A 27,501-nucleotide genomic window follows, 5' to 3' on the forward strand; every position below is an offset into this window, starting at 1 on the left:
CTTGTTCAGGCAGTGACACCATCAGAAGTATTTCGAACTAAACTTCGAAAACAAAAAAGTAGAGAGACATTTGTCTTGACTCTCGAGGCACCGATGAGATTCGAACTCAGAATCTCCTGTTTACTAGACAGGCGCTTTAACCAACTAAGCCACGGCGCCTGCACAGCGTCTTGTTCAGGCAGTGACGCCATCAGAAGTATTCCGAACTAAACTTCGAAAACAAAAAACTAGAGAGACGTTTCTATTGACTCTAGAGGCACCGGTGAGATTCGAACTCATGATCTCCTGTTTACTAGACAGGCGCTTTAACCAAATAAGCCACGGCGCCTGCGCAGTGTCTTGTTCAGGCAGTGACACCATTGGAAGTATTTCGAACTAAACTTCGAAAACAAAAAAACTAGAGAGACGTTTGTCTTGACTCTCGAGGCACCAGTGAGATTCGAACTCATGATCTCCTGTTTACTAGACAGGCGATTTAACCAACTAAGCCACGGCGCCCGCGCAGCGTTTTGTTCAGGCAGTGACACCATCAGAAGTATTTCGAACTAAACTTCGAAAACAAAAAACTAGAGAGCCGTTTGCCTTGACTCTCGAGGCACCGGTGAGATTTGAACTCACGATCTCCTGTTTACTAGACAGTCGCTTTAACTAACTAAGCCACGGCGCCTGCGCAGCGACTTGTTCAGTCAGTGACCCCATCAGAAGTAATTCGAACTAAACTTCGAAAACAAAAAAACTTGAGAGACGTTTGTCTTGACTCTCGAGGCACAGGTGAGATTCGAACTCACGATCTTCCTTTTACTAGACAGGCGATTTAACTAACTAAGCCACAGCGCCTGCGCAGCGTCTTGTTTAGGCAGTGAAACCATCAGAATTATTTCGAACTAAACTTCGAAAACAGAAAACTAGAGAGATGTTAGTCTTGACTCTCGAGGCACCAGTGAGATTCGAACTCACGATCTCCTGTTTCCTAGACAGGCGCTTTAACCAACTAAGCCACGGCGCCTGCGCAGCATCTTGTTCAGGCAGTGACACCATTAGAATCATTTTAAATTATACTTCAAAAACAAAATGCTAGAGAGACGTTAGTCTTGACTCTCGAGGCACCAGTGAGATTCGAGCACATGATCTCCTGTTTACTAGACAGGCGCTTTAACCAACTAAGCCACAGCGCCTGCGCAGCGTCTTGTTCAGGCAGTGACACCATTAGAAGCATTTTAAATTATACTCAAAAACAAAAAGCTAGAGAGACGTAAGTCTTGACTCTCGAGGCACCAGTGAGATTCGAGCACACGATCTCCTGTTTACTAGACAGGCGCTTTAACCAACTAAGCCACGGCGCCTGCGCAGCGTCTTGTTCAGGCAGTGACACCATTAGAAGCATTTTAAATTATACTCAAAAACAAAAAGCTAGAGAGACGTTAGTCTTGACTCTCGAGGCACCAGTGAGATTCGAACTCCCGATCTCCTGTTTACTAGACAGGCGCTTTAACCAACTAAGCCACGGCGCCTGCGCAGCGACTTGTTCAGTCAGTGACCCCATCAGAAGTAATTCGAACTAAACTTCGAAAACAAAAAACTTGAGAGACGTTTGTCTTGACTCTCGAGGCACAGGTGAGATTCGAACTCACGATCTTCCTTTTACTAGACAGGCGATTTAACTAACTAAGCCACGGCGCCTGCGCAGCGTCTTGTTCAGGCAGTGACACCATCAGACGTATTTCGAACTAAACGTCGAAAACAAAAAGTAGAGAGACGTTTGTCTTGACTTTCGAGGCACCGGTGAGATTCGAACTCACGATCTCCTGTTTACTAGACAGGCGCTTTAACCAACTAAGCCGCGGCGCCTGCTCAGCGTCTTGTTCAGGCAGTGACGCCATCAGAAGTATTTCGAACTAAACTTCGAAAACAAAAAACTAGAGAGACGTTTGTCTTGACTCTCGAGGCACCTGTGAGATTCGAACTCATGATCTCCTGTTTACTAGACAGGCGCTTTAACCAACAAAGCCATGGCACCTGCGCAGTGTCTTGTTCAGGCAGTGACACCATCAGAAGTATTTCGAACTAAACTTCGAAAACAAAAAACTAGAGAGACGTTTGTCTTGACTCTCGAGGCACCAGTGAGATTCGAACTCATGATCTCCTGTTTACTAGACAGGCGCTTTAACCAACTAAGCCACGGCGCCCGCGCAGCGTTTTGTTCAGGCAGTGACACCATCAGAAGTATTTCGAACTAAACTTCGAAAACAAAAAACTAGAGAGCCGTTTGCCTTGACTCTCGAGGCACCGGTGAGATTTGAACTCACGATCTCCTGTTTACTAGACAGGCGCTTTAACTAACTAAGCCACGGCGCCTGCGCAGCGACTTGTTCAGTCAGTGACCCCATCAGAAGTTTTTCGAACTAAACTTCGAAAACAAAAAACTTGAGAGACGTTTGTCTTGACTCTCGAGGCACAGGTGAGATTCGAACTCACGATCTTCCTTTTACTAGACAGGCGATTTAACTAACTAAGCCACGGCGCCTGCGCAGCGTCTTGTTCAGGCAGTGACACCATCAGACGTATTTCGAACTAAACGTCGAAAACAAAAAGTAGAGAGAAGTTTGTCTTGACTTTCGAGGCACCGGTGAGATTCGAACTCACGATCTCCTGTTTACTAGACAGGCGCTTTAACCAACTAAGCCGCGGCGCCTGCGCAGCGTCTTGTTCAGGCAGTGACGCCATCAGAAGTATTTCGAACTAAACTTCGAAAACAAAAAACTAGAGAGACGTTTGTCTTGACTCTCGAGGCACCTGTGAGATTCGAACTCATGATCTCCTGTTTACTAGACAGGCGCTTTAACCAACAAAGCCATGGCACCTGCGCAGTGTCTTGTTCAGGCAGTGACACCATCAGAAGTATTTCGAACTAAACTTCGAAAACAAAAAACTAGAGAGACGTTTGTCTTGACTCTCGAGGCACCGGTGAGATTCGAACTCACGATCACCGGTTTACTAGACAGGCGCTTTAACCAAATAAGCCACGGCGCCTGCGCAGCGTCTTGTTCAGGCAGTGACACCATTGGAAGTATTTCGAACAATACTTCGAAAAAAAACATGAGAGACACGTTAGTCTTGACTCTCGAGGCACCGGTGAGATTCGAACTCACGAGTTCCTGTTTGCTAGACAGGCGCTTTAACCAACTAAGCCACGGCGCCTGCGCAGCGTCTTGTTCAGGCAGTGACAGCATCACAAGTATTTAGAACTAAACTTCGAAAACAAAAAACTAGAGAGCTGTTTGTCTTGACTCTCGAGGCACAGGTGAGATTCGAACTCACGATCTCCTGTTTACTAGACAGGCGTTTTAACCAACTAAGCCACGGCGCCTGCGCAGCGTCTCGTTCAGGCAGTGACACTATCAGAAGTATTTCGAACTAAACTTCGAAAACAAAAAACTAGAGAGCCGTTTCTCTTGACTCTAGAGGCACCGGTGAGATTCGAACTCACGATCTCCTGTTTACTAGACAGGCGCTTTAACTAACTAAGCCATGGCGCCTGCGCAGCGCCTTGTTCAGTCAGTGACACAATCAGAAGTATTTTTAACTAAACTTCGAAAACAAAAATCTTCAGAGACGTTTGTCTTGACTCTCGAGGCACAGGTGAGATTCGAACTCACGATCTTCCTTTTACTAGACAGGCATTTCAACCAACTAAGCCACCGCGCTTGTGCAGCGTCTTGTTCAGGCAGTGACACCATCAGAAGTATTTCGAACTAAACTTCGAAAACAAAAAAACTAGAGAGAGGTTTGTCTTGAATCTCGAGGCACCGGTGAAATTCGAACTCACGATCTCCTGTATACTAGGCAGGCGCTTTAACTAACTGAGCCATGGTGCGTGCGCAGCGTTTTGTTCAGGCAGTGACACCATCAGAAGTATTTCGAACTAAACTTCGAAAACAAAAGTACTGAAAGTTGGGCGAGTTCGTACTCGATCATGACTTCTTTGCGCAAACACGTACACGGACACAAGGAAAAGAGGCAAACAACACGGGCGCCCGTGTTGTTTGCCTCTTTTCCTTGTGTTCGTGTACGTGTACGTGTTTGCGCAAAGAAGTCATGAATGTTCGAAAACAAAAAACTAGAGAGACGTTAGTCTTGACTCCTGAGGCACCGGTGAGATTCGAACTCACGAACTCCTGTTTACTAGACAGGCGCTTTAACTAACTAAGCCAAAGCGCCTGCACAGCGTCTTGTTCAGGCAGTGACACCGTCAGAAGTATTTCGAACTAAACTTCGAAAACAAAAAACTAGAGAGACGTTTGTCTTGACTCTCGAGGCACCGGTGAGATTCAAACTCATAATCTCCTGTTTAGTAGACAGGCGCTTTAACCAACTAAGCCACGGCGCCTACGCAGCGTCTTGTTCAGGCAGTGACACCATCAGAAGTATTTCGAACTAAACTTCGAAAACAAAAAAGTAGAGAGACATTTGTCTTGACTCTCGAGGCACCGATGAGATTCGAACTCAGAATCTCCTGTTTACTAGACAGGCGCTTTAACCAACTAAGCCACGGCGCCTGCACAGCGTCTTGTTCAGGCAGTGACGCCATCAGAAGTATTCCGAACTAAACTTCGAAAACAAAAAACTAGAGAGACGTTTCTATTGACTCTAGAGGCACCGGTGAGATTCGAACTCATGATCTCCTGTTTACTAGACAGGCGCTTTAACCAAATAAGCCACGGCGCCTGCGCAGCGTCTTGTTCAGGCAGTGACACCATTGGAAGTATTTCGAACTAAACTTCGAAAACAAAAAAACTAGAGAGACGTTTGTCTTGACTCTCGAGGCACCAGTGAGATTCGAACTCATGATCTCCTGTTTACTAGACAGGCGATTTAACCAACTAAGCCACGGCGCCCGCGCAGCGTTTTGTTCAGGCAGTGACACCATCAGAAGTATTTCGAACTAAACTTCGAAAACAAAAAACTAGAGAGCCGTTTGCCTTGACTCTCGAGGCACCGGTGAGATTTGAACTCACGATCTCCTGTTTACTAGACAGTCGCTTTAACTAACTAAGCCACGGCGCCTGCGCAGCGACTTGTTCAGTCAGTGACCCCATCAGAAGTAATTCGAACTAAACTTCGAAAACAAAAAAACTTGAGAGACGTTTGTCTTGACTCTCGAGGCACAGGTGAGATTCGAACTCACGATCTTCCTTTTACTAGACAGGCGATTTAACTAACTAAGCCACAGCGCCTGCGCAGCGTCTTGTTTAGGCAGTGAAACCATCAGAATTATTTCGAACTAAACTTCGAAAACAGAAAACTAGAGAGATGTTAGTCTTGACTCTCGAGGCACCAGTGAGATTCGAACTCACGATCTCCTGTTTCCTAGACAGGCGCTTTAACCAACTAAGCCACGGCGCCTGCGCAGCATCTTGTTCAGGCAGTGACACCATTAGAATCATTTTAAATTATACTTCAAAAACAAAATGCTAGAGAGACGTTAGTCTTGACTCTCGAGGCACCAGTGAGATTCGAGCACATGATCTCCTGTTTACTAGACAGGCGCTTTAACCAACTAAGCCACAGCGCCTGCGCAGCGTCTTGTTCAGGCAGTGACACCATTAGAAGCATTTTAAATTATACTCAAAAACAAAAAGCTAGAGAGACGTAAGTCTTGACTCTCGAGGCACCAGTGAGATTCGAGCACACGATCTCCTGTTTACTAGACAGGCGCTTTAACCAACTAAGCCACGGCGCCTGCGCAGCGTCTTGTTCAGGCAGTGACACCATTAGAAGCATTTTAAATTATACTCAAAAACAAAAAGCTAGAGAGACGTTAGTCTTGACTCTCGAGGCACCAGTGAGATTCGAACTCCCGATCTCCTGTTTACTAGACAGGCGCTTTAACCAACTAAGCCACGGCGCCTGCGCAGCGTCTTGTTCAGGGAGTGACACCATTAAAAGCATTTTAAATTATACTTCAAAAACAAAAAAACTAGAATGACGTTAGTCTTGACTCTCGAGGCACCGGTGAGATTCAAGCTCACGATCTCCGGTTTACTAGACAGGCGCTTTAACCAACCAAGCCACGGCGCCTGCGCTGCGTCTTGTTCAGGCAGTGACACCATTAGAAGCATTATAAATTATACTTCAAAAACAAAAAGCTAGGGAGACATTAGACTTGACTCTCGAGGCACCGGTGAGATTCGAACTCACGATCTCCTGTTTACTAGACAGGCGCTTTAACTAACTAAGCCTCGGCGCCTGCGCAGCGTCTTGTTCAGGCAGTGACACCATTGGAAGTATTTCGAACTAAACTTCGAAAACAAAAAACTAGAGAGACGTTTGTCTTGACTTTCGAGGCACCAGTGAGATTCGAACTCAAGATCTCCTGTTTCCTAGACAGGCGCTTTAACCAACTAAGCCACGGCGCCTGCGCAGCATCTTGTTCAGGCAGTGACACCATTAGAATCATTTTAAATTATACTTCAAAAACAAAAAGCTAGAGAGACGTTAGTCTTGACTCTCGAGGCACCAGTGAGATTCGAGCACACGATCTCCTGTTTACTAGACAGGCGCTCTAACCAACTAAGCCACGGCGCCTGCGCAGCGTCTTGTTCAGGCAGTGACACCATTAGAAGCATTTTAAGTTATACTCAAAAACAAAAAGCTAGAGAGACGTTAGTCTTGACTCTCGAGGCACCAGTGAGATTCGAACTCCAGATCTCCTGTTTACTAGACAGGCGCTTTAACCAACTAAGCCACGGCGCCTGCGCAGCGTCTTGTTCAGGGAGTGACACCATTGAAAGCATTTTAAATTATACTTCAAAAACAAAAAGCTAGAGAGACGTTAGTCTTGACTCTCGAGGCACCAGTGAGATTCGAGCACACGATCTCCTGTTTACTAGACAGGCGCTTTAACCAACTAAGCCACGGCGCCTGCGCAGCGTCTTGTTCAGGCAGTGACACCATTAGAAGCATTTTAAATTATACTCAAAAACAAAAAGCTAGAGAGACGTTAGTCTTGACTCTCGAGGCACCAGTGAGATTCGAACTCCCGATCTCCTGTTTACTAGACAGGCGCTTTAACCAACTAAGCCACGGCGCCTGCGCAGCGTCTTGTTCAGGGAGTGACACCATTAAAAGCATTTTAAAATATACTTCAAAAACAAAAAAACTAGAATGACGTTAGTCTTGACTCTCGAGGCACCGGTGAGATTCAAGCTCACGATCTCCGGTTTACTAGACAGGCGCTTTAACCAACCAAGCCACGGCGCCTGCGCTGCGTCTTGTTCAGGCAGTGACACCATTAAAAGCATTATAAATTATACTTCAAAAACAAAAAAACTAGGGAGACATTAGACTTGACTCTCGAGGCACCGGTGAGATTCGAACTCACGATCTCCTGTTTACTAGACAGGCGCTTTAACTAACTAAGCCTCGGCGCCTGCGCAGCTTTTTGTTCAGGCAGTGACACCATTAAAAGCATTTTAAATTTTACTTCGAAAACAAAAAGCTAGAGAGACGTTAGTCTTGACTCTCGAGGCACCGGTGAGATTCGAACTCATGATCTCCTGTTTACTAGACAGGCGCTTCAACCAACTAAGCCACGGCGCCTGCGCAGCATCTTGTTCGGGCAGTGACACCATTAGAAGCATTTTAAAATATACTCCAAAAACAAAAAACTAGAGAGACGTTTCTCTTGACTCTAGAGGCACCGGTGAGATTCGAACTCATGATCTCCTGTTTACTAGACAGGCGCTTTAACCAAATAAGCCACGGCGCCTGCGCAGCGTCTTGTTCAGGCAGTGACACCATTGGAAGTATTTCGAACTAAACTTCGAAAACAAAAAACTAGAGAGACGTTTGTCTTGACTCTCGAGGCACCAGTGAGATTCGAACTCATGATCTCCTGTTTACTAGACAGGCGCTTTAACCAACTAAGCCACGGCGCCCGCGCAGCGTTTTGTTCAGGCAGTGACACCATCAGAAGTATTTCGAACTAAACTTCGAAAACAAAAAACTAGAGAGCCGTTTGCCTTGACTCTCGAGGCACCGGTGAGATTTGAACTCACGATCTCCTGTTTACTAGACAGGCGCTTTAACTAACTAAGCCACGGCGCCTGCGCAGCGACTTGTTCAGTCAGTGACCCCATCAGAAGTAATTCGAACTAAACTTCGAAAACAAAAAACTTGAGAGACGTTTGTCTTGACTCTCGAGGCACAGGAGAGATTCGAACTCACGATCTTCCTTTTACTAGACAGGCGATTTAACTAACTAAGCCACAGCGCCTGCGCAGCGTCTTGTTTAGGCAGTGAAACCATCAGAATTATTTCGAACTAAACTTCGAAAACAGAAAACTAGAGAGATGTTAGTCTTGACCCTCGAGGCACCAGTGAGATTCGAACTCACGATCTCCTGTTTCCTAGACAGGCGCTTTAACCAACTAAGCCACGGCGCCTGCGCAGCATCTTGTTCAGGCAGTGACACCATTAGAATCATTTTAAATTATACTTCAAAAACAAAAAGCTAGAGAGACGTTAGTCTTGACTCTCGAGGCACCAGTGAGATTCGAGCACATGATCTCCTGTTTACTAGACAGGCGCTTTAACCAACTAAGCCACGGCGCCTGCGCAGCGTCTTGTTCAGGCAGTGACACCATTAGAAGCATTTTAAATTATACTCAAAAACAAAAAGCTAGAGAGACGTTAGTCTTGACTCTCGAGGCACCAGTGAAATTCGAACTCCCGATCTCCTGTTTACTAGACAGGCGCTTTAACCAACTAAGCCACGGCGCCTGCGCAGCGTCTTGTTCAGGGAGTGACACCATTAAAAGCATTTTAAATTATACTTCAAAAACAAAAAGCTAGAGAGACGTTAGTCTTGACTCTCGAGGCACCAGTGAGATTCGAGCACACGATCTCCTGTTTACTAGACAGGCGCTTTAACCAACTAAGCCACGGCGCCTGCGCAGCGTCTTGTTCAGGCAGTGACACCATTAGAAGCATTTTAAATTATACTCAAAAACAAAAAGCTAGAGAGACCTTAGTCTTGACTCTCGAGGCACCAGTGAGATTCGAACTCCCGATCTCCTGTTTACTAGACAGGCGCTTTAACCAACTAAGCCACGGCGCCTGCGCAGCGTCTTGTTCAGGGAGTGACACCATTAAAAGCATTTTAAATTATACTTCAAAAACAAAAAAACTAGAATGACGTTAGTCTTGACTCTCGAGGCACCGGTGAGATTCAAGCTCACGATCTCCGGTTTACTAGACAGGCGCTTTAACCAACCAAGCCACGGCGCCTGCGCTGCGTCTTGTTCAGGCAGTGACACCATTAGAAGCATTATAAATTATACTTCAAAAACAAACAAACTAGGGAGACATTAGACTTGACTCTCGAGGCACCGGTGAGATTCGAACTCACGATCTCCTGTTTACTAGACAGGCGCTTTAACCAACTAAGCCACGGCGCCTGCGCAGCGTCTTGTTCAGGCAGTGACACCATTAGAAGCATTTTAAATTATACTCAAAAACAAAAAGCTAGAGAGACGTTAGTCTTGACTCTCGAGGCACCAGTGAGATTCGAACTCCCGATCTCCTGTTTACTAGACAGGCGCTTTAACCAACTAAGCCACGGCGCCTGCGCAGCGTCTTGTTCAGGGAGTGACACCATTAAAAGCATTTTAAATTATACTTCAAAAACAAAAGAACTAGAATGACGTTAGTCTTGACTCTCGAGGCACCGGTGAGATTCAAGCTCACGATCTCCGGTTTACTAGACAGGCGCTCTAACCAACTAAGCCACGGCGCCTGCGCAGCGTCTTGTTCAGGCAGTGACACCATTAGAAGCATTTTAAGTTATACTCAAAAACAAAAAGCTAGAGAGACGTTAGTCTTGACTCTCGAGGCACCAGTGAGATTCGAACTCCCGATCTCCTGTTTACTAGACAGGCGCTTTAACCAACTAAGCCACGGCGCCTGCGCAGCGTCTTGTTCAGGGAGTGACACCATTAAAAGCATTTAATAAATTATACTTCAAAAACAAAAAGCTAGAGAGACGTTAGTCTTGACTCTCGAGGCACCAGTGAGATTCGAGCACACGATCTCCTGTTTACTAGACAGGCGCTTTAACCAACTAAGCCACGGCGCCTGCGCAGCGTCTTGTTCAGGCAGTGACACCATTAGAAGCATTTTAAATTATACTCAAAAACAAAAAGCTAGAGAGACGTTAGTCTTGACTCTCGAGGCACCAGTGAGATTCGAACTCCCGATCTCCTGTTTACTAGACAGGGGCTTTAACCAACTAAGCCACGGCGCCTGCGCAGCGTCTTGTTCAGGGAGTGACACCATTAAAAGCATTTTAAATTATACTTCAAAAACAAAAAAACTAGAATGACGTTAGTCTTGACTCTCGAGGCACCGGTGAGATTCAAGCTCACGATCTCCGGTTTACTAGACAGGCGCTTTAACCGACCAAGCCACCGCGCCTGCGCTGCGTCTTGTTCAGGCAGTGACACCATTAAAAGCATTATAAATTATACTTCAAAAACAAAAAAACTAGGGAGACATTAGACTTGACTCTCGAGGCACCGGTGAGATTCGAACTCACGATCTCCTGTTTACTAGACAGGCGCTTTAACTAACTAAGCCTCGGCGCCTGCGCAGCTTTTTGTTCAGGCAGTGACACCATTAAAAGCATTTTAAATTTTACTTCGAAAACAAAAAGCTAGAGAGACGTTAGTCTTGACTCTCGAGGCACCGGTGAGATTCGAACTCATGATCTCCTGTTTACTAGACAGGCGCTTCAACCAACTAAGCCACGGCGCCTGCGCAGCATCTTGTTCGGGCAGTGACACCATTAGAAGCATTTTAAATTATACTTCAAAAACAAAAAACTAGAGAGACGTTTCTCTTGACTCTAGAGGCACCGGTGAGATTCGAACTCATGATCTCCTGTTTACTAGACAGGCGCTTTAACCAAATAAGCCACGGCGCCTGCGCAGCGTCTTGTTCAGGCAGTGACACCATTGGAAGTATTTCGAACTAAACTTCGAAAACAAAAAACTAGAGAGACGTTTGTCTTGACTCTCGAGGCACCAGTGAGATTCGAACTCATGATCTCCTGTTTACTAGACAGGCGCTTTAACCAACTAAGCCACGGCGCCCGCGCAGCGTTTTGTTCAGGCAGTGACACCATCAGAAGTATTTCGAACTAAACTTCGAAAACAAAAGACAAGAGAGCCGTTTGCCTTGACTCTCGAGGCACCGGTGAGATTTGAACTCACGATCTCCTGTTTACTAGACAGGCGCTTTAACTAACTAAGCCACGGCGCCTGCGCAGCGACTTGTTCAGTCAGTGACCCCATCAGAAGTAATTCGAACTAAACTTCGAAAACAAAAAACTTGAGAGACGTTTGTCTTGACTCTCGAGGCACAGGTGAGATTCGAACTCACGATCTTCCTTTTACTAGACAGGCGATTTAACTAACTAAGCCACAGCGCCTGCGCAGCGTCTTGTTTAGGCAGTGAAACCATCAGAATTATTTCGAACTAAACTTCGAAAACAGAAAACTAGAGAGATGTTAGTCTTGACTCTCGAGGCACCAGTGAGATTCGAACTCACGATCTCCTGTTTCCTAGACAGGCGCTTTAACCAACTAAGCCACGGCGCCTGCGCAGCATCTTGTTCAGGCAGTGACACCATTAGAATCATTTTAAATTATACTTCAAAAACAAAAAGCTAGAGAGACGTTAGTCTTGACTCTCGAGGCACCAGTGAGATTCGAGCACATGATCTCCTGTTTACTAGACAGGCGCTTTAACCAACTAAGCCACGGCGCCTGCGCAGCGTCTTGTTCAGGGAGTGACACCATTAAAAGCATTTTAAATTATACTTCAAAAACAAAAAGCTAGAGAGACGTTAGTCTTGACTCTCGAGGCACCAGTGAGATTCGAGCACACGATCTCCTGTTTACTAGACAGGCGCTTTAACCAACTAAGCCACGGCGCCTGCGCAGCGTCTTGTTCAGGCAGTGACACCATTAGAAGCATTTTAAATTATACTCAAAAACAAAAAGCTAGAGAGACCTTAGTCTTGACTCTCGAGGCACCAGTGAGATTCGAACTCCCGATCTCCTGTTTACTAGACAGGCGCTTTAACCAACTAAGCCACGGCGCCTGCCCAGCGTCTTGTTCAGGGAGTGACACCATTAAAAGCATTTTAAATTATACTTCAAAAACAAAAAAACTAGAATGACGTTAGTCTTGACTCTCGAGGCACCGGTGAGATTCAAGCTCACGATCTCCGGTTTACTAGACAGGCGCTTTAACCAACCAAGCCACGGCGCCTGCGCTGCGTCTTGTTCAGGCAGTGACACCATTAGAAGCATTATAAATTATACTTCAAAAACAAACAAACTAGGGAGACATTAGACTTGACTCTCGAGGCACCGGTGAGATTCGAACTCACGATCTCCTGTTTACTAGACAGGCGCTTTAACCAACTAAGCCACGGCGCCTGCGCAGCGTCTTGTTCAGGCAGTGATACCATTAGAAGCATTTTAAATTATACTCAAAAACAAAAAGCTAGAGAGACGTTAGTCTTGACTCTCGAGGCACCAGTGAGATTCGAACTCCCGATCTCCTGTTTACTAGACAGGCGCTTTAACCAACTAAGCCACGGCGCCTGCGCAGCGTCTTGTTCAGGGAGTGACACCATTAAAAGCATTTTAAATTATACTTCAAAAACAAAAGAACTAGAATGACGTTAGTCTTGACTCTCGAGGCACCGGTGAGATTCAAGCTCACGATCTCCGGTTTACTAGACAGGCGCTCTAACCAACTAAGCCACGGCGCCTGCGCAGCGTCTTGTTCAGGCAGTGACACCATTAGAAGCATTTTAAGTTATACTCAAAAACAAAAAGCTAGAGAGACGTTAGTCTTGACTCTCGAGGCACCAGTGAGATTCCAACTCCCGATCTCCTGTTTACTAGACAGGCGCTTTAACCAACTAAGCCACGGCGCCTGCGCAGCGTCTTGTTCAGGGAGTGACACCATTAAAAGCATTTTAAATTATACTTCAAAAACAAAAAGCTAGAGAGACGTTAGTCTTGACTCTCGAGGCACCAGTGAGATTCGAGCACACGATCTCCTGTTTACTAGACAGGCGCTTTAACCAACTAAGCCACGGCGCCTGCGCAGCATCTTGTTCGGGCAGTGACACCATTAGAAGCATTTTAAATTATACTTCAAAAACAAAAAACTAGAGAGACGTTTCTCTTGACTCTAGAGGCACCGGTGAGATTCGAACTCATGATCTCCTGTTTACTAGACAGGCGCTTTAACCAAATAAGCCACGGCGCCTGCGCAGCGTCTTGTTCAGGCAGTGACACCATTGGAAGTATTTCGAACTAAACTTCGAAAACAAAAAACTAGAGAGACGTTTGTCTTGACTCTCGAGGCACCAGTGAGATTCGAACTCATGATCTCCTGTTTACTAGACAGGCGCTTTAACCAACTAAGCCACGGCGCCCGCGCAGCGTTTTGTTCAGGCAGTGACACCATCAGAAGTATTTCGAACTAAACTTCGAAAACAAAAGACAAGAGAGCCGTTTGCCTTGACTCTCGAGGCAACGGTGAGATTTGAACTCACGATCTCCTGTTTACTAGACAGGCGCTTTAACTAACTAAGCCACGGCGCCTGCGCAGCGACTTGTTCAGTCAGTGACCCCATCAGAAGTAATTCGAACTAAACTTCGAAAACAAAAAACTTGAGAGACGTTTGTCTTGACTCTCGAGGCACAGGTGAGATTCGAACTCACGATCTTCCTTTTACTAGACAGGCGATTTAACTAACTAAGCCACAGCGCCTGCGCAGCGTCTTGTTTAGGCAGTGAAACCATCAGAATTATTTCGAACTAAACTTCGAAAACAGAAAACTAGAGAGATGTTAGTCTTGACTCTCGAGGCACCAGTGAGATTCGAACTCACGATCTCCTGTTTCCTAGACAGGCGCTTTAACCAACTAAGCCACGGCGCCTGCGCAGCATCTTGTTCAGGCAGTGACACCATTAGAATCATTTTAAATTATACTTCAAAAACAAAAAGCTAGAGAGACGTTAGTCTTGACTCTCGAGGCACCAGTGAGATTCGAGCACATGATCTCCTGTTTACTAGACAGGCGCTTTAACCAACTAAGCCACGGCGCCTGCGCAGCGTCTTGTTCAGGCAGTGACACCATTAGAAGCATTTTAAATTATACTCAAAAACAAAAAGCTAGAGAGACGTTAGTCTTGACTCTCGAGGCACCAGTGAAATTCGAACTCCCGATCTCCTGTTTACTAGACAGGCGCTTTAACCAACTAAGCCACGGCGCCTGCGCAGCGTCTTGTTCAGGGAGTGACACCATTAAAAGCATTTTAAATTATACTTCAAAAACAAAAAGCTAGAGAGACGTTAGTCTTGACTCTCGAGGCACCAGTGAGATTCGAGCACACGATCTCCTGTTTACTAGACAGGCGCTTTAACCAACTAAGCCACGGCGCCTGCGCAGCGTCTTGTTCAGGCAGTGACACCATTAGAAGCATTTTAAATTATACTCAAAAACAAAAAGCTAGAGAGACCTTAGTCTTGACTCTCGAGGCACCAGTGAGATTCGAACTCCCGATCTCCTGTTTACCAGACAGGCGCTTTAACCAACTAAGCCACGGCGCCTGCGCAGCGTCTTGTTCAGGGAGTGACACCATTAAAAGCATTTTAAATTATACTTCAAAAACGAAAAAACTAGAATGACGTTAGTCTTGACTCTCGAGGCACCGGTGAGATTCAAGCTCACGATCTCCGGTTTACTAGACAGGCGCTTTAACCAACCAAGCCACGGCGCCTGCGCTGCGTCTTGTTCAGGCAGTGACACCATTAGAAGCATTATAAATTATACTTCAAAAACAAAAAAACTAGGGAGACATTAGACTTGACTCTCGAGGCACCGGTGAGATTCGAACTCACGATCTCCTGTTTACTAGACAGGCGCTTTAACCAACTAAGCCACGGCGCCTGCGCAGCGTCTTGTTCAGGCAGTGACACCATTAGAAGCATTTTAAATTATACTCAAAAACAAAAAGCTAGAGAGACGTTAGTCTTGACTCTCGAGGCACCAGTGAGATTCGAACTCCCGATCTCCTGTTTACTAGACAGGCGCTTTAACCAACTAAGCCACGGCGCCTGCGCAGCGTCTTGTTCAGGGAGTGACACCATTAAAAGCATTTTAAATTATACTTCAAAAACAAAAAAACTAGAATGACGTTAGTCTTGACTCTCGAGGCACCGGTGAGATTCAAGCTCACGATCTCCGGTTTACTAGACAGGCGCTTTAACCAACCAAGCCACGGCGCCTGCGCTGCGTCTTGTTCAGGCAGTGACACCATTAGAAGCATTATAAATTATACTTCAAAAACAAAAAAACTAGGGAGACATTAGACTTGACTCTCGAGGCACCGGTGAGATTCGAACTCACGATCTCCTGTTTACTAGACAGGCGCTTTAACTAACTAAGCCTCGGCGCCTGCGCAGCGTCTTGTTCAGGCAGTGACACCATTGGAAGTATTTCGAACTAAACTTCGAAAACAAAAAACTAGAGAGACGTTTGTCTTGACTTTCGAGGCACCAGTGAGATTCGAACTCACGATCTCCTGTTTCCTAGACAGGCGCTTTAACCAACTAAGCCACGGCGCCTGCGCAGCATCTTGTTCAGGCAGTGACACCATTAGAATCATTTTAAATTATACTTCAAAAACAAAAAGCTAGAGAGACGTAAGTCTTGACTCTCGAGGCACCAGTGAGATTCGAGCACACGATCTCCTGTTTACTAGACAGGCGCTTTAACCAACTAAGCCACGGCGCCTGCGCAGCATCTTGTTCGGGCAGTGACACCATTAGAAGCATTTTAAATTATACTTCAAAAACAAAAAGCTAGATAGACGTTAGTCTTGACTCTCGAGGCACCGGTGAGATTCAAGCTCACGATCTCCTGTTTACTAGACAGGCGCTCTAACCAACTAAGCCACGGCGCCTGCGCAGCGTCTCGTTCAGGCTGTGACACCATTAGAAGCATTTTAAAATATACTTCAAAAACTAAAAGCTAGAGAGACGTTAGTCTTGACTCTCGAGGCACCAGTGAGATTCGAGCACACGATCTCCTGTTTACTAGACAGGCGCTTTAACCAACTAAGCCACGGCGCCTGCGCAGCGTCTTGTTCAGGCAGTGACACCATTAGAAGCATTTTAACTTATACTCAAAAACAAAAAGCTAGACAGACGTTAGTCTTGACTCTCGAGGCACCAGTGAGATTCGAACTCCCGATCTCCTGTTTACTAGACAGGCGCTTTAACCAACTAAGCCACGGCGCCTGCGCAGCGTCTTGTTCAGGCAGTGACACCATTAGAAGCATTTTAAATTATACTCAAAAACAAAAAGCTAGAGAGACGTTAGTCTTGACTCTCGAGTCACCAGTGAGATTCGAACTCCCGATCTCCTGTTTACTAGACAGGCGCTTTAACCAACTAAGCCACGGCGCCTGCGCAGCGTCTTGTTCAGGCAGTGACACCATTAAAAGCATTTTAAATTATATTTCAAAAACAAAAAAACTAGAATGACGTTAGTCTTGACTCTCGAGGCACCGGTGAGATTCAAGCTCACGATCTCCGGTTTACTAGACAGGCGCTTTAACCAACTAAGCCACGGCGCCTGCGCAGCGTCTTGTTCAGGCAGTGACACCATTAGAAGCATTTTAAATTATACTTCAAAAACAAAAAAACTAGGGAGACGTTAGACTTGACTCTCAAGGCACCAGTGAGATTCGAACTCACGATCTCCTGTTTACTAGACAGGCGCTTTAACTAACTAAGCCTCGGCGCCTGCGCAGCTTTTTGTTCAGGCAGTGACGCCATTATAAGCATTTTAAATTTTACTTCGAAAACAAAAAGCTAGAGAGACGTTAGTCTTGACTCTCGAGGCACCGGTGAGATTCGAACTCATGATCTCCTGTTTACTAGATAGGCGCTTTAACCAACTAAGCCACGGCGCCTGCGCAGCGGCTTGTTCAGGCAGTGACACGATTAAAAGCATTTTAAATTATACTTCAAAAACGAAAAAACTAGAGAGACGTTAGTCTTGACCCTCGAGGCACCGGTGAGATTCAAGCTCACGATCTCCTGTTTACTAGATAGGCGCTTTAACAAACTAAGCCACGGCGCCTGCGCAGCGTCTTGTTCGGGCAGTGACACCATTAGAAGCATTTTAAATTATACTTCAAAAACAAAAAGCTAGATAGACGTTAGTCTTGACTCTCGAGGCACCGGTGAGATTCAAGCTCACGATCTCCTGTTTACTAGACAGGCGCTCTAACCAACTAAGCCACGGCGCCTGCGCAGCGTCTTGTTCAGGCAGTGACACCATTAGAAGCATTTTAAAATGTACTTCAAAAACAAAAAGCTAAAGAGACGTTAGTCTTGACTCTCGAGGCACCGGTGAGATTCGAGCACACGATCTCCTGTTTACTAGACAGGCGCTTTAACCAACTAAGCCATGGCGCCTGCGCAGCGCCTTGTTCAGGCAGTGACACCATTAGAATCATTTTAAATTATACATCAAAAACAAAAAGCTAGAGAGACGTTAGTCTTGACTCTCGAGGCACCAGTGAGATTCGAACTCACGATCTCCTGTTTACTAGACAGGCGCTTTAACCAACTAAGCCACGGCGCCTGCGCAGCGTCTTGTTCACGCAGTGACACCATTAGAAGCATTTTAAATTATACTTCAAAAACAAAAAACTAGAGAGACGTTAGTCTTGACTCTCGAGGCACCAGTGAGATTCGAGCACACAATCTCCTGTTTACTAGACAGGCGCTTTAACCAACTAAGCCACGGCGCCTGCGCAGCGTCTTGTTCAGGCAGTGACACCATTAAAAGCATTTTAAGGGGAGATGCTACTCGAAGACACTTTTTCTTTATTATTCACCCTAGAGCAATGACACTTGAGCTGTTTGTGGAACTTTTTATGCCGATTTCAAATATATAATTAGTTTTCTTGCAAGTTACACACTTTTATTTATTTATTTATTTATTTCAAATACCCTCAGGGTACAAACGTACATTGAAGAGGGGAGGGGCAAAGAAGAAAGTTAACACGTAATAATAACTTAAATAAAAACTTGGTTATAGTTTTAAAAATACAGAAATGAATTATCACGATGACGCTTTAAACAAATATCAGTTACAAGAACAAAGGCCAATGAACCAAAATGAATAACACAGCAATCAAAACACTGGACTGTCCTGGAAGAATTACAAGATTTTATCATTGGATGCACTGCCAAAAGAGATATAATGAAAAAAAAAAAATAATGTACAAAAAGTAGCCACTCGCAAAACTAGAATACGAGAAGCATAAAAAAAAAAAAAAAAAAAAAAATTAAAGGTATGAAAACAAACACTGAACGATGTTAACTCGAAATGAAACTTTGAAGTGCGATTTTGAAATTATTGGTGTTAGTTATGCTTGTGAGTGATGCAGGCAGATTGTTCCAGTCTCTGGTCGTTGTGGGGAGAAATGAGTGTGAAAAGCCGACGGTGTTGCTGTGTGGAATGTTTACCTTTTGGCGATGGTCGATGCGGGATGAAATGTACGGCGGTGGCTGAAGAAGCATAGAATGTAAATATGAATTGTGGTAGTAGATTTTATGGAAAAGATAGAGTCGAGATAGTTTTCGGCGATGTGATAGCAATGGAAGGTGTAGAATGTCTTTCATGTTAGTAACACTCGCAGTTCTTTGGTAATTGTTTAAAATGAAGCGGACTGAGCGATTTTGTATTTTTTCTAGTAATTTTATGTGGTTCTGATATCCGGTGTCCCATACTGACGATGCATACTCAAGCTTCGGACGAATGAAAGTTGTGTACAGTAGTAGTTTTAATGAAGATGGCGCTTGAGGAAACTTCCGGCGAAAATATCCTAATGTGCTAGTGGCCTTGGTGGCTATGTAATCAATATGAGTTTTCCATGAAAGGTTATTGGTAATATGGACACCCAAGTATTTGTACGATGTTACGCATTCTAGTGGGATGTTATTAAGTGTGTAAGTAGGGGAAGTCACTTCAGCACTGGAAATCCTCATACTTTTGCATTTTCTAACGTTTAATTCCATACGCCATAATTGACACCATTTAGTTATGTTATTAAGATCTTCCTGAATTAGTGAAATGTCTGCGGCATCCGTCACCTTTCTATACAAGACGCAGTCATCTGCAAACAGGCATATTTTCGAAGAGACATTAGTAGGCAAATCATTAATATAGATTAGGAATAGTAAGGGACCAAGCACAGACCCTTGCGGGACACCAGAATCAACAGGAATCAGTGAGGAGTTAACGTCGTTAGCGGCTACAAACTGAACACGTGATGTTAGAAAGGCGCGAATCCAATTAATTACAGCTGTGTCGATGTTTAGAACGCTTAGTTTATGAAGTAGCAGTGCATGGTTCACTTTGTCGAATGCTTTAGAGAAGTCGAGAAATATACAATCTGTTAAAAAACCGCCATCTAGATTAGAGTGGAGAAAATGAGTGAAGGCTATGAGCTGAGTGTCACAGGAAAAGTTTTTGCGAAATCCATGCTGCGAAGCTGTGAAGAAGTTGTTATGTTCGAGAAAATTAACCAGATGTGTGTAAATTATATGCTCCATAATTTTGCAAGGCACTGATGTAAGAGAAATCGGTCTATAATTTTGTGGGTCATGGGATGGTCCTGATTTGTAAATAGGGATGACTCTGCCAGTTTTCCAGTCAAACGGTAAGGTACCCGAGTTGTAAGATTGCGAGTAAATATGTTCTAGTATGATTGAGCAATATTCAGCAGTGTTTTTTAAAAAGATTGCATTGATTTCGTCTACCCCGCATGATGCTTTAGATTTTAGTTTCTGAATGATGCTTTTGATACCAGTGGAGTTGAAGATTATGGGATGCATTGAGTGGTATTGAGTAGGATGGATCTCAGGCATCGGACCGGGAAGGTTAGGTGATGAGAATGACGAAGCGAAAGTTTCATTGAGCAGAGTAGAACACATATGCTCCGGTACAGGGCCCCCAGAACTTGTCAGCAGTGATATACCATTTTTATGAGCATTTCCCCGGATAATCTCCCAAAAGCGTTTTGGGTTAGCCTGTATTAAGTTTGGAAGCGTGGATTTAAGGAAGGAGACTTTGGCTGATTTTAGTGCTATGAGATATGAGCTTGCAGCGTTTTTGTATGTTAGCCAATGAGACGGTGTTGAGTGAAGTTTAGCTGTGCGGAATAAACGTTTTTTCTTATTGGATAATCGATTCAAATATGTACTATACCATGGTGATTTATTGTTAGCGTAAACAGTCCGAAGAGGGACATATTTGGTTATTAGCTCACCGATTTTATTTTTTAAAATGAACCAGTTAGTTTCGACGGAGCGTTCTAGGTAACTAGGTAAAAAAGTGGCCAGAAACAGGCACAGTTCATTGTTGATGGCCTCATAATTAGCTTTTTTATAATTTCGAATCTTTTTCCGCTGTCGCTTTATCTTTTGATGAGGTGTTGTAATCGTGAAGAGCAGGATGTCGTGATCGCTCAGCCCTGGCATGTGTGTTACTGTAGAAACTTTATCAGTTGATGTCGTTAGAATCAGATCAAGGAGTGATGATTTGTTTTTTGTTACACGTGTTGGAAGTTTGACTATCTGGGATAAGCCGAAGTCAGAGCAAACTGAAACGAACCGATTGGCTTCAGCCGTTGAGGGGTTAGAAAAAGGGATCGAATGAGACCAGATGATGTCAGGAAAATTAAAATCACCCAAGAGTATAATTTGAACTCCCGGGAAACGCATGGTAACCGCATTTAAACTGTCGTGAATGTCATCACAAAAAGATGAGTCACTTGATGGGGATCTGTAGCAGACACCTAATAATATTTTCTTAAAACTAATTGTTAGGCAACACCAAATAAGCTCTAAATTCGAGTTGATTGGCACAAGAGAACAATTTATGGATTCTTTAACAGCGAGCAAGACGCCACCACCAATCCTACCAGTTCTGTCACTTCGGTAAACAGTATAACGGTTTGCACACTCAAAGAGTTCGGGGTTTGTTATTTTGCTACTTAGCCAGGTTTCTGTCAGTGCAATAATGTCGGCGTTACAGTCATCAATAATACCACAGAATTCATCTTTCTTGGGAAAATAACTACGAATGTTGGTAAAAAGGACTGAACACTTGCACTCGTTTATGGCTCCTCCCCTCAGATGTCCCTAACTCGGCGGTAACCTACGACCTGAGCGAAGAGTTCTGCTACGTTCATGCTCGTGTGTGGGTTTTTTTCTGTGTATTTCGAAAATGCAGTTCTTCGCTTCGTCGTATCCGTAAGATTTGCCATCGAATGTCAGCGTTTTATACCGAAGTTTGAAGGACGTGGTCTTTGATTTACCGTATTCTATTAGTTTTTTTCTTATGTTGCGCGTTGTTTGACAAAAATCTTCGCTCATTGCTATGTCAGTGCTCTTTAGCAAACCTCGTTTTGAAAAAACCAGCTCTCTCTTTTTAAATGTTTCAAATTTCGTTATAAGTGGTCGAGCTTTCGCTGAATCATAGCGTCCTATTCTGTGAGCGCGGCATATATCAGAACTTGTGACATCAATTTGGATAGTATTAGTCAGGAGGTTGATGATCTTTTTTTCCGATTCCGAAGAAGTTTCATCTGCGGCATCTGGAATTCCATAAAAGACAAGATTGTTTCTCCGCGATCGATCCTCTGCGTCATCAAGACGCGAATGCATATTACTAGTGTCTTTTTCAAGGCGCTCAACAGTGGTGCGTAGTTCTTTCATTTCATGCTGCCAGTGCTCGATAACGGAGGTTTGGTTTTCAACTTTCGCCAGTCTGTCCTTTATTTCGTTTATTGATTCTGAAACTGACTGTTGTTGTTCTTTTAACACAGATACGGTGTCCAATATTGTTGTTTGCGCTGATTCCATTCTTTTTGTACGTTCGTTCAAATCCTTCATCGTTTTCACTAGTTCTGCTAAGTTGTCAGGACCTGGGTTGCTTTCTACATCCCCACAAAGAAGTAGTAGCAAAGAACAAAAAGGCAAGAGAACGGCTTGTGGGCACGGAAGCACAACAATAAAGGGTTCATCAGATCGGAAGCTACGACAAGGCAGTTTAGAAAGATAACTAACCTGCAAGACGAAAAGACAGGTGCGTAAGCCTTTGGCTGTTCTTTCCATCGCGCTTCCGTGCCCACTGCAGTGATAGTGCTCGATGCTGGGTCTTATCCTATCCGGACGAGATGACGTTGATGTCGCAGCTGCGCACTGGTGGTGCTGCAGGTGGCGCTCGACGATGTTGGTCAGGTCCCAGCAAGCTGTTTCTGGCAGGTCTGGTGAAGGGGCAACAGCACAGATTCCGTCCGATAATGGAAGATCCGGGGAAGGGGCGGCTTCACGAATTCCGTCCGAGAGCGCGAAGCTTTCCCGTAGACCAGCCACTGGTACGCCGGCCGCGAAAACAGCGACGTACTGCAAGACGAAAAGACAGGTGCGTAAGCCTTTGGCTGTTCTTTCCATCGCGCTTCCGTGCCCACTGCAGTGATAGTGCTCGATGCTGGGTCTTATCCTATCCGGACGAGATGACGTTGATGTCGCAGCTGCGCACTGGTGGTGCTGCAGGTGGCGCTCGACGATGTTGGTCAGGTCCCAGCAAGCTGTTTCTGGCAGGTCTGGTGAAGGGGCAACAGCACAGATTCCGTCCGATAATGGAAGATCCGGGGAAGGGGCGGCTTCACGAATTCCGTCCGTAGCTCTGTAACATGACAAAGTGAAAACCTTAACACTTTTGCCCCCCTCTTTCATCCCTAAAATTCGGTATTTTTTTGCCATTCATAATTTATAATGCTTCAAATAAAGTGTAGAGTGCAAATAACTAATTAGAAAGCACATACAGAATATGTAATAGGTGTGAAAAATAATAGACGTAAAAAGTTCATATTTCACCTGCCCTAGTAAAGGTATACACACAATTTTTTTATTATACAATAAAATATTGAAATTTAAACCAGATAATTGCATTCATCATACTTTGTAAAAAGTTTTGGCAAAATTTCATGCAGATCCCAGTACTAAAAGCGCCCGAAAAAGGAGGGGCACATTGAAAAAAATGGCAAAATTTGTGTTTTGAGAAAAACGAGTTTTAAAGTCAAAATTGAGTTTTTATTTATGAAATATATTATTAAATCAGATGAAATTTGCACACCAAAAATAACAATCCTTCTTGTAGTGGCCACTGCGACTAAAATACGCCAGCACCGTGAGTTTGTCCCTCTCGGCGTTTTCGAGCCGACTCCTCACAGACATTTTGCTCACAGACAGGACCATGAAACGCTAGCCAAACTTCCGCTCCATCTCGCAGAGCCTTGGGCCAACTGCAAGCTAGGATGAAGTTCGACAGGACTGCGAAATCCAAACTAATTTCAGTGTCATGCCATTTTGCACTCATGTTTGTGCCACATACCGTCGTACATAATGGCAATGTCGTCGCTGCTAAGTTCTCTCACTGTGAGCTCTTTCGACCTCTCAAGATTGGCGCTGGTGTCATCCATTGCCGTATCATGAACTTTCCGGCTGACGGGTGTGAACGCCTTTGATGCATTGGTTTTTGCAAGCCAACAACTGCCGCGAATTGGACCAGCGGCTCGTAGCCTATTCCTACAGAGCTCGCCGCACAGCGGCTTTCACTTGCGAGCAATGCCATTTTTCATTCATAACGGAGATAATTACACGAGAAAAGCATTGTTCAGCTGCTCTGCTCGACATGACATGGACCCTGCAAATAGGTTTCACAGCACATACAGGCGCGCAGCGGCCAATGGCGGTCCCCGATTCGTACCATGTGATAAGCCAGTCGCGGCACTCGAATAAACGCACCGAACAGTGATTAATTTTTATTATTTCTTGCGCTGCATCAGTGAGAGAAACTGTTGTTATGTGAAGAGTGAGGCTCGACTCTTCGACTCATGCGATCAACAATGGCTAGCGGCGGCGCATTATCGGCGGCAAGGTGCTCGAAGACTGCGCACTTTCGTCCTTTTAACAGGCACCTTGTGCTCTTTAGATGACGTTTTAAAGCATTTCCAGTTAAGTATCGACCTGTAATATTTTTTTTCATAACAGTAGAGGTACTAATATTATCAAAACAGGCGAAAATAAAAAATCGGTAATTTTGAAAAAAGTCGAGTTTTTCGACCCGCATCTTCCCTTAAATTATATTTCAAAAACAAAAAAACTAGAATGACGTTAGTCTTGACTCTCGAGGCACCGGTGAGATTCAAGCTCACGATCTGCGGTTTACTAGACAGGTGCTTTAACCAACTAAGCCACGGCGCCTGCGCAGCGTCTTGTTCAGGCAGTGACACCATTAGAAGCATTTTAAATTATACTTCAAAAACAAAAAAACTAGGGAGACGTTAGACTTCACTCTCAAGGCACCGGTGAGATTCGAAATCACGATCTCCTGTTTACTAGACAGGCGCTTTAACTAACTAAGCCTCGGCGCCTGCGCAGCTTTTTGTTCAGTCAGTGACCCCATCAGAAGTAATTCGAACTAAACTTCGAAAACAAAAAACTTGAGAGACGTTTGTCTTGACTCTCGAGGCACAGGTGAGATTCGAACTCACGATCTTCCTTTTACTAGACAGGCGATTTAACTAACTAAGCCACAGCGCCTGCGCAGCGTCTTGTTCAGGCAGTGAAACCATCAGAATTATTTCGAACTAAACTTCGAAAACAGAAAACTAGAGAGATGTTAGTCTTGACTCTCGAAGCACCAGTGAGATTCGAACTCACGATCTCCTGTTTACTAGACAGGCGCTTTAACCAACTAAGCCACGGCGCCTGCGCAGCATCTTGTTCGGGCAGTGACACCATTAGAAGCATTTTAAATTATACTTCAAAAAAAAAGCTAGAGAGACGTTAGTCTTGACTCTCGAGGCACCGGTGAGATTCAAGCTCACGATCTCCTGTTTACTAGACAGGCGCTTTAACCAACTAAGCCACGGCGCCTGCGCAGCGTCTTGTTCAGGCAGTGACACCATTAGAAGCATTTTAAAATATACTTCAAAAACAAAAAGCTAAAGAGACGTTAGTCTTGACTCTCGAGGCACCGGTGAGATTCGAGCACACGATCTCCTGTTTACTAGACAGGCGCTTTAACCAACTAAGCCACGGCGCCTGCGCAGCGTCTTGTTCAGGCAGCGACACCATTAGAATCATTTTAAATTATACTTCAAAAACAAAAAGCTAGAGAGACGTTAGTCTTGACTCTCGAGGCACCAGTGAGATTCGAGCACACGATCTCCTGTTTACTAGACAGGCGCTTTAACCAACTAAGCCACGGCGCCTGCGCAGCGTCTTTTTCAGGCAGTGACACCATTAGAAGCATTTTAAATTATACTCAAAAACAAAAAGCTAGAGAGACGTTAGTCTTGACTCTCGAGGCACCAGTGAGATTCGAACTCCCGATCTCCTGTTTACTAGACAGGCGCTTTAACCAACTAAGCCACGGCGCCTGCGCAGCGTCTTGTTCAGGCAGTGACACCATTAAAAGCATTTTAATTTATACTTCAAAAACAAAAAAACTAGAATGACGTTAGTCTTGACTCTCGAGGCACCGGTGAGATTCAAGCCCACGATCTCCGGTTTACTAGACAGGCGCTTTAACCAACTAAGCCACGGCGCCTGCGCAGCGTCTTGTTCAGGCAGTGACACCATTAGAAGCATTTTAAATTATACTTCAAAAACAAAAAACTAGGGAGACGTTAGACTTGACTCTCGAGGCACCGGCGAGATTCGAACTCACGATCTCCTGTTTACTAGACAGGCGCTTTAACCAACTAAGCCACGGCGCCTGCGCAGCGGCTTGTTCAGGCAGTGACACGATTAAAAGCATTTTAAATTATACTTCAAAAACAAAAAAACTAGAGAGACGTTAGTCTTGACTCTCGAGGCACCGGTGAGATTCAAGCTCACGAACTCCTGTTTACTAGACAGGCGCTTTAACCAACTAAGCCACGGCGCCTGCGCAGCGTCTTGTTCAGGCAGTGAAACCATTAGAAGCATTTTAAATTATACTTCAAAAACAAAAAAACTAGGGAGACGTTAGACTCTACTCTCAAGGCACCGGTGAGATTCGAAATCACGATCTCCTGTTTACTAGACAGGCGCTTTAACTAACTAAGCCTCGGCGCCTGCGCAGCTTTTTGTTCAGGCAGTGACACCATTAAAAGCATTTTAAAATATACTTCAAAAACAAAAAGCTAAAGAGACGTTAGTCTTGACTCTCGAGGCACCGGTGAGATTCGAGCACACGATCTCCTGTTTACTAGACAGGCGCTTTAACCAACTAAGCCACGCCGCCTGCACAGCGCCTTGTTCAGGCAGTGACACCATTAGAATCATTTTAAATTATACTTCAAAAACAAAAAGCTAGAGAGACGTTAGTCTTGACTCTCGAGGCACCAGTGAGATTCGAACTCACGATCTCCTGTTTACTAGACAGGCGCTATAACCAACTAAGCCAAGGCGCCTGCGCAGCGTCTTGTTCACGCAGTGACACCATTAGAAGCATTTTAAATTATACTTCAAAAAAAAACTAGAGAGACGTTAGTCTTGACTCTCGAGGCACCAGTGAGATTCGAGCACACGATCTCCTGTTTACTAGACAGGCGCTTTAACCAACTAAGCCACGGCGCCTGCGCAGCGGCTTGTTCAGGCAGTGACACGATTAAAAGCATTTTAAATTATACTTCAAAAACAAAAAAACTAGAGAGACGTTAGTCTTGACTCTCGAGGCACCGGTGAGATTCAAGCTCACGATCTCCTGTTTACTAGACAGGCGCTTTAACCAACTAAGCCACGGCGCCTGCGCAGCGTCTTGTTCAGGCAGTGACACCATTAGAAGCATTTTAAAATATACTTCAAAAACAAAAAGCTAAAGAGACGTTAGTCTTGACTCTCGAGGCAACGGTGAGATTCGAGCACATGATCTCCTGTTTACTAGACAGGCGCTTTAACCAACTAAGCCACGGCGCCTGCGCAGCGTCTTGTTCAGGCAGTGACACCATTAGAATCATTTTAAATTATACTTCAAAAACAAAAAGCTAGAGAGACGTTAGTCTTGACTCCCGAGGCACCAGTGAGATTCGAGCACACGATCTCCTGTTTACTAGACAGGCGCTTTAACCAACTAAGCCACGGCGCCTGCGCAGCGTCTTGTTCAGGCAGTGACACCATTACAAGCATTTTAAAATATACTCAAAAACAAAAAGCTAGAGAGACGTTAGTCTTGACTCTCGAGGCACCAGTGAGATTCGAACTCCCGATCTCCTGTTTACTAGACATGCGCTTTAACCAACTAAGCTACGGCGCCTGCGCAGCGTCTTGTTCAGG

The 27,501-nt window shown here is 44.8% G+C and overlaps 32 non-coding genes across 32 annotated transcripts; all 32 read right to left on the reverse strand.

Annotated features, from left to right (window-relative positions):
- Window positions 1-85: 85 nt before the first annotated feature.
- On the reverse strand, window positions 86-159 carry TRNAT-AGU (transfer RNA threonine (anticodon AGU)). The gene has a single exon. It is a non-coding gene; the product is annotated as a tRNA-Thr (tRNA).
- Window positions 160-593: 434 nt separating this feature from the next.
- Window positions 594-667, reverse strand: TRNAT-AGU (transfer RNA threonine (anticodon AGU)). The gene has a single exon. It is a non-coding gene; the product is annotated as a tRNA-Thr (tRNA).
- A 265-nt stretch (window positions 668-932) lies between these two features.
- On the reverse strand, window positions 933-1,006 carry TRNAP-AGG (transfer RNA proline (anticodon AGG)). The gene has a single exon. It is a non-coding gene; the product is annotated as a tRNA-Pro (tRNA).
- A 768-nt stretch (window positions 1,007-1,774) lies between these two features.
- Window positions 1,775-1,848, reverse strand: TRNAT-AGU (transfer RNA threonine (anticodon AGU)). The gene has a single exon. It is a non-coding gene; the product is annotated as a tRNA-Thr (tRNA).
- A 264-nt stretch (window positions 1,849-2,112) lies between these two features.
- Window positions 2,113-2,186, reverse strand: TRNAT-AGU (transfer RNA threonine (anticodon AGU)). Its single transcript has one exon. It is a non-coding gene; the product is annotated as a tRNA-Thr (tRNA).
- Window positions 2,187-2,281: 95 nt separating this feature from the next.
- TRNAT-AGU (transfer RNA threonine (anticodon AGU)) lies at window positions 2,282-2,355 on the reverse strand. The gene has a single exon. It is a non-coding gene; the product is annotated as a tRNA-Thr (tRNA).
- Window positions 2,356-2,618: 263 nt separating this feature from the next.
- TRNAT-AGU (transfer RNA threonine (anticodon AGU)) lies at window positions 2,619-2,692 on the reverse strand. Its single transcript has one exon. It is a non-coding gene; the product is annotated as a tRNA-Thr (tRNA).
- Window positions 2,693-3,124: 432 nt separating this feature from the next.
- Window positions 3,125-3,198, reverse strand: TRNAA-AGC (transfer RNA alanine (anticodon AGC)). The gene has a single exon. It is a non-coding gene; the product is annotated as a tRNA-Ala (tRNA).
- Window positions 3,199-4,313: 1,115 nt separating this feature from the next.
- Window positions 4,314-4,387, reverse strand: TRNAS-ACU (transfer RNA serine (anticodon ACU)). Its single transcript has one exon. It is a non-coding gene; the product is annotated as a tRNA-Ser (tRNA).
- A 95-nt stretch (window positions 4,388-4,482) lies between these two features.
- On the reverse strand, window positions 4,483-4,556 carry TRNAT-AGU (transfer RNA threonine (anticodon AGU)). The gene has a single exon. It is a non-coding gene; the product is annotated as a tRNA-Thr (tRNA).
- Window positions 4,557-4,990: 434 nt separating this feature from the next.
- TRNAT-AGU (transfer RNA threonine (anticodon AGU)) lies at window positions 4,991-5,064 on the reverse strand. Its single transcript has one exon. It is a non-coding gene; the product is annotated as a tRNA-Thr (tRNA).
- A 265-nt stretch (window positions 5,065-5,329) lies between these two features.
- On the reverse strand, window positions 5,330-5,403 carry TRNAP-AGG (transfer RNA proline (anticodon AGG)). The gene has a single exon. It is a non-coding gene; the product is annotated as a tRNA-Pro (tRNA).
- Window positions 5,404-6,342: 939 nt separating this feature from the next.
- TRNAP-AGG (transfer RNA proline (anticodon AGG)) lies at window positions 6,343-6,416 on the reverse strand. Its single transcript has one exon. It is a non-coding gene; the product is annotated as a tRNA-Pro (tRNA).
- A 1,447-nt stretch (window positions 6,417-7,863) lies between these two features.
- On the reverse strand, window positions 7,864-7,937 carry TRNAT-AGU (transfer RNA threonine (anticodon AGU)). The gene has a single exon. It is a non-coding gene; the product is annotated as a tRNA-Thr (tRNA).
- A 95-nt stretch (window positions 7,938-8,032) lies between these two features.
- TRNAT-AGU (transfer RNA threonine (anticodon AGU)) lies at window positions 8,033-8,106 on the reverse strand. The gene has a single exon. It is a non-coding gene; the product is annotated as a tRNA-Thr (tRNA).
- Window positions 8,107-8,370: 264 nt separating this feature from the next.
- On the reverse strand, window positions 8,371-8,444 carry TRNAP-AGG (transfer RNA proline (anticodon AGG)). The gene has a single exon. It is a non-coding gene; the product is annotated as a tRNA-Pro (tRNA).
- A 940-nt stretch (window positions 8,445-9,384) lies between these two features.
- On the reverse strand, window positions 9,385-9,458 carry TRNAT-AGU (transfer RNA threonine (anticodon AGU)). Its single transcript has one exon. It is a non-coding gene; the product is annotated as a tRNA-Thr (tRNA).
- A 1,618-nt stretch (window positions 9,459-11,076) lies between these two features.
- TRNAT-AGU (transfer RNA threonine (anticodon AGU)) lies at window positions 11,077-11,150 on the reverse strand. The gene has a single exon. It is a non-coding gene; the product is annotated as a tRNA-Thr (tRNA).
- Window positions 11,151-11,245: 95 nt separating this feature from the next.
- On the reverse strand, window positions 11,246-11,319 carry TRNAT-AGU (transfer RNA threonine (anticodon AGU)). Its single transcript has one exon. It is a non-coding gene; the product is annotated as a tRNA-Thr (tRNA).
- Window positions 11,320-11,583: 264 nt separating this feature from the next.
- TRNAP-AGG (transfer RNA proline (anticodon AGG)) lies at window positions 11,584-11,657 on the reverse strand. The gene has a single exon. It is a non-coding gene; the product is annotated as a tRNA-Pro (tRNA).
- A 772-nt stretch (window positions 11,658-12,429) lies between these two features.
- Window positions 12,430-12,503, reverse strand: TRNAT-AGU (transfer RNA threonine (anticodon AGU)). Its single transcript has one exon. It is a non-coding gene; the product is annotated as a tRNA-Thr (tRNA).
- Window positions 12,504-13,442: 939 nt separating this feature from the next.
- TRNAT-AGU (transfer RNA threonine (anticodon AGU)) lies at window positions 13,443-13,516 on the reverse strand. The gene has a single exon. It is a non-coding gene; the product is annotated as a tRNA-Thr (tRNA).
- Window positions 13,517-13,949: 433 nt separating this feature from the next.
- On the reverse strand, window positions 13,950-14,023 carry TRNAP-AGG (transfer RNA proline (anticodon AGG)). Its single transcript has one exon. It is a non-coding gene; the product is annotated as a tRNA-Pro (tRNA).
- Window positions 14,024-14,623: 600 nt separating this feature from the next.
- TRNAT-GGU (transfer RNA threonine (anticodon GGU)) lies at window positions 14,624-14,697 on the reverse strand. The gene has a single exon. It is a non-coding gene; the product is annotated as a tRNA-Thr (tRNA).
- Window positions 14,698-14,963: 266 nt separating this feature from the next.
- On the reverse strand, window positions 14,964-15,037 carry TRNAT-AGU (transfer RNA threonine (anticodon AGU)). Its single transcript has one exon. It is a non-coding gene; the product is annotated as a tRNA-Thr (tRNA).
- A 603-nt stretch (window positions 15,038-15,640) lies between these two features.
- Window positions 15,641-15,714, reverse strand: TRNAP-AGG (transfer RNA proline (anticodon AGG)). Its single transcript has one exon. It is a non-coding gene; the product is annotated as a tRNA-Pro (tRNA).
- Window positions 15,715-15,978: 264 nt separating this feature from the next.
- Window positions 15,979-16,052, reverse strand: TRNAT-AGU (transfer RNA threonine (anticodon AGU)). The gene has a single exon. It is a non-coding gene; the product is annotated as a tRNA-Thr (tRNA).
- Window positions 16,053-17,331: 1,279 nt separating this feature from the next.
- Window positions 17,332-17,405, reverse strand: TRNAT-AGU (transfer RNA threonine (anticodon AGU)). The gene has a single exon. It is a non-coding gene; the product is annotated as a tRNA-Thr (tRNA).
- Window positions 17,406-17,669: 264 nt separating this feature from the next.
- On the reverse strand, window positions 17,670-17,743 carry TRNAT-AGU (transfer RNA threonine (anticodon AGU)). Its single transcript has one exon. It is a non-coding gene; the product is annotated as a tRNA-Thr (tRNA).
- A 7,132-nt stretch (window positions 17,744-24,875) lies between these two features.
- On the reverse strand, window positions 24,876-24,949 carry TRNAT-AGU (transfer RNA threonine (anticodon AGU)). Its single transcript has one exon. It is a non-coding gene; the product is annotated as a tRNA-Thr (tRNA).
- A 938-nt stretch (window positions 24,950-25,887) lies between these two features.
- On the reverse strand, window positions 25,888-25,961 carry TRNAT-AGU (transfer RNA threonine (anticodon AGU)). The gene has a single exon. It is a non-coding gene; the product is annotated as a tRNA-Thr (tRNA).
- A 604-nt stretch (window positions 25,962-26,565) lies between these two features.
- TRNAT-AGU (transfer RNA threonine (anticodon AGU)) lies at window positions 26,566-26,639 on the reverse strand. Its single transcript has one exon. It is a non-coding gene; the product is annotated as a tRNA-Thr (tRNA).
- Window positions 26,640-27,501: the final 862 nt, after the last annotated feature.

Source organism: Rhipicephalus microplus, chromosome 5 (assembly GCF_043290135.1).
Source record: "Rhipicephalus microplus isolate Deutch F79 chromosome 5, USDA_Rmic, whole genome shotgun sequence".
In the NCBI taxonomy this organism is placed as follows: domain Eukaryota; kingdom Metazoa; phylum Arthropoda; class Arachnida; order Ixodida; family Ixodidae; genus Rhipicephalus; species Rhipicephalus microplus.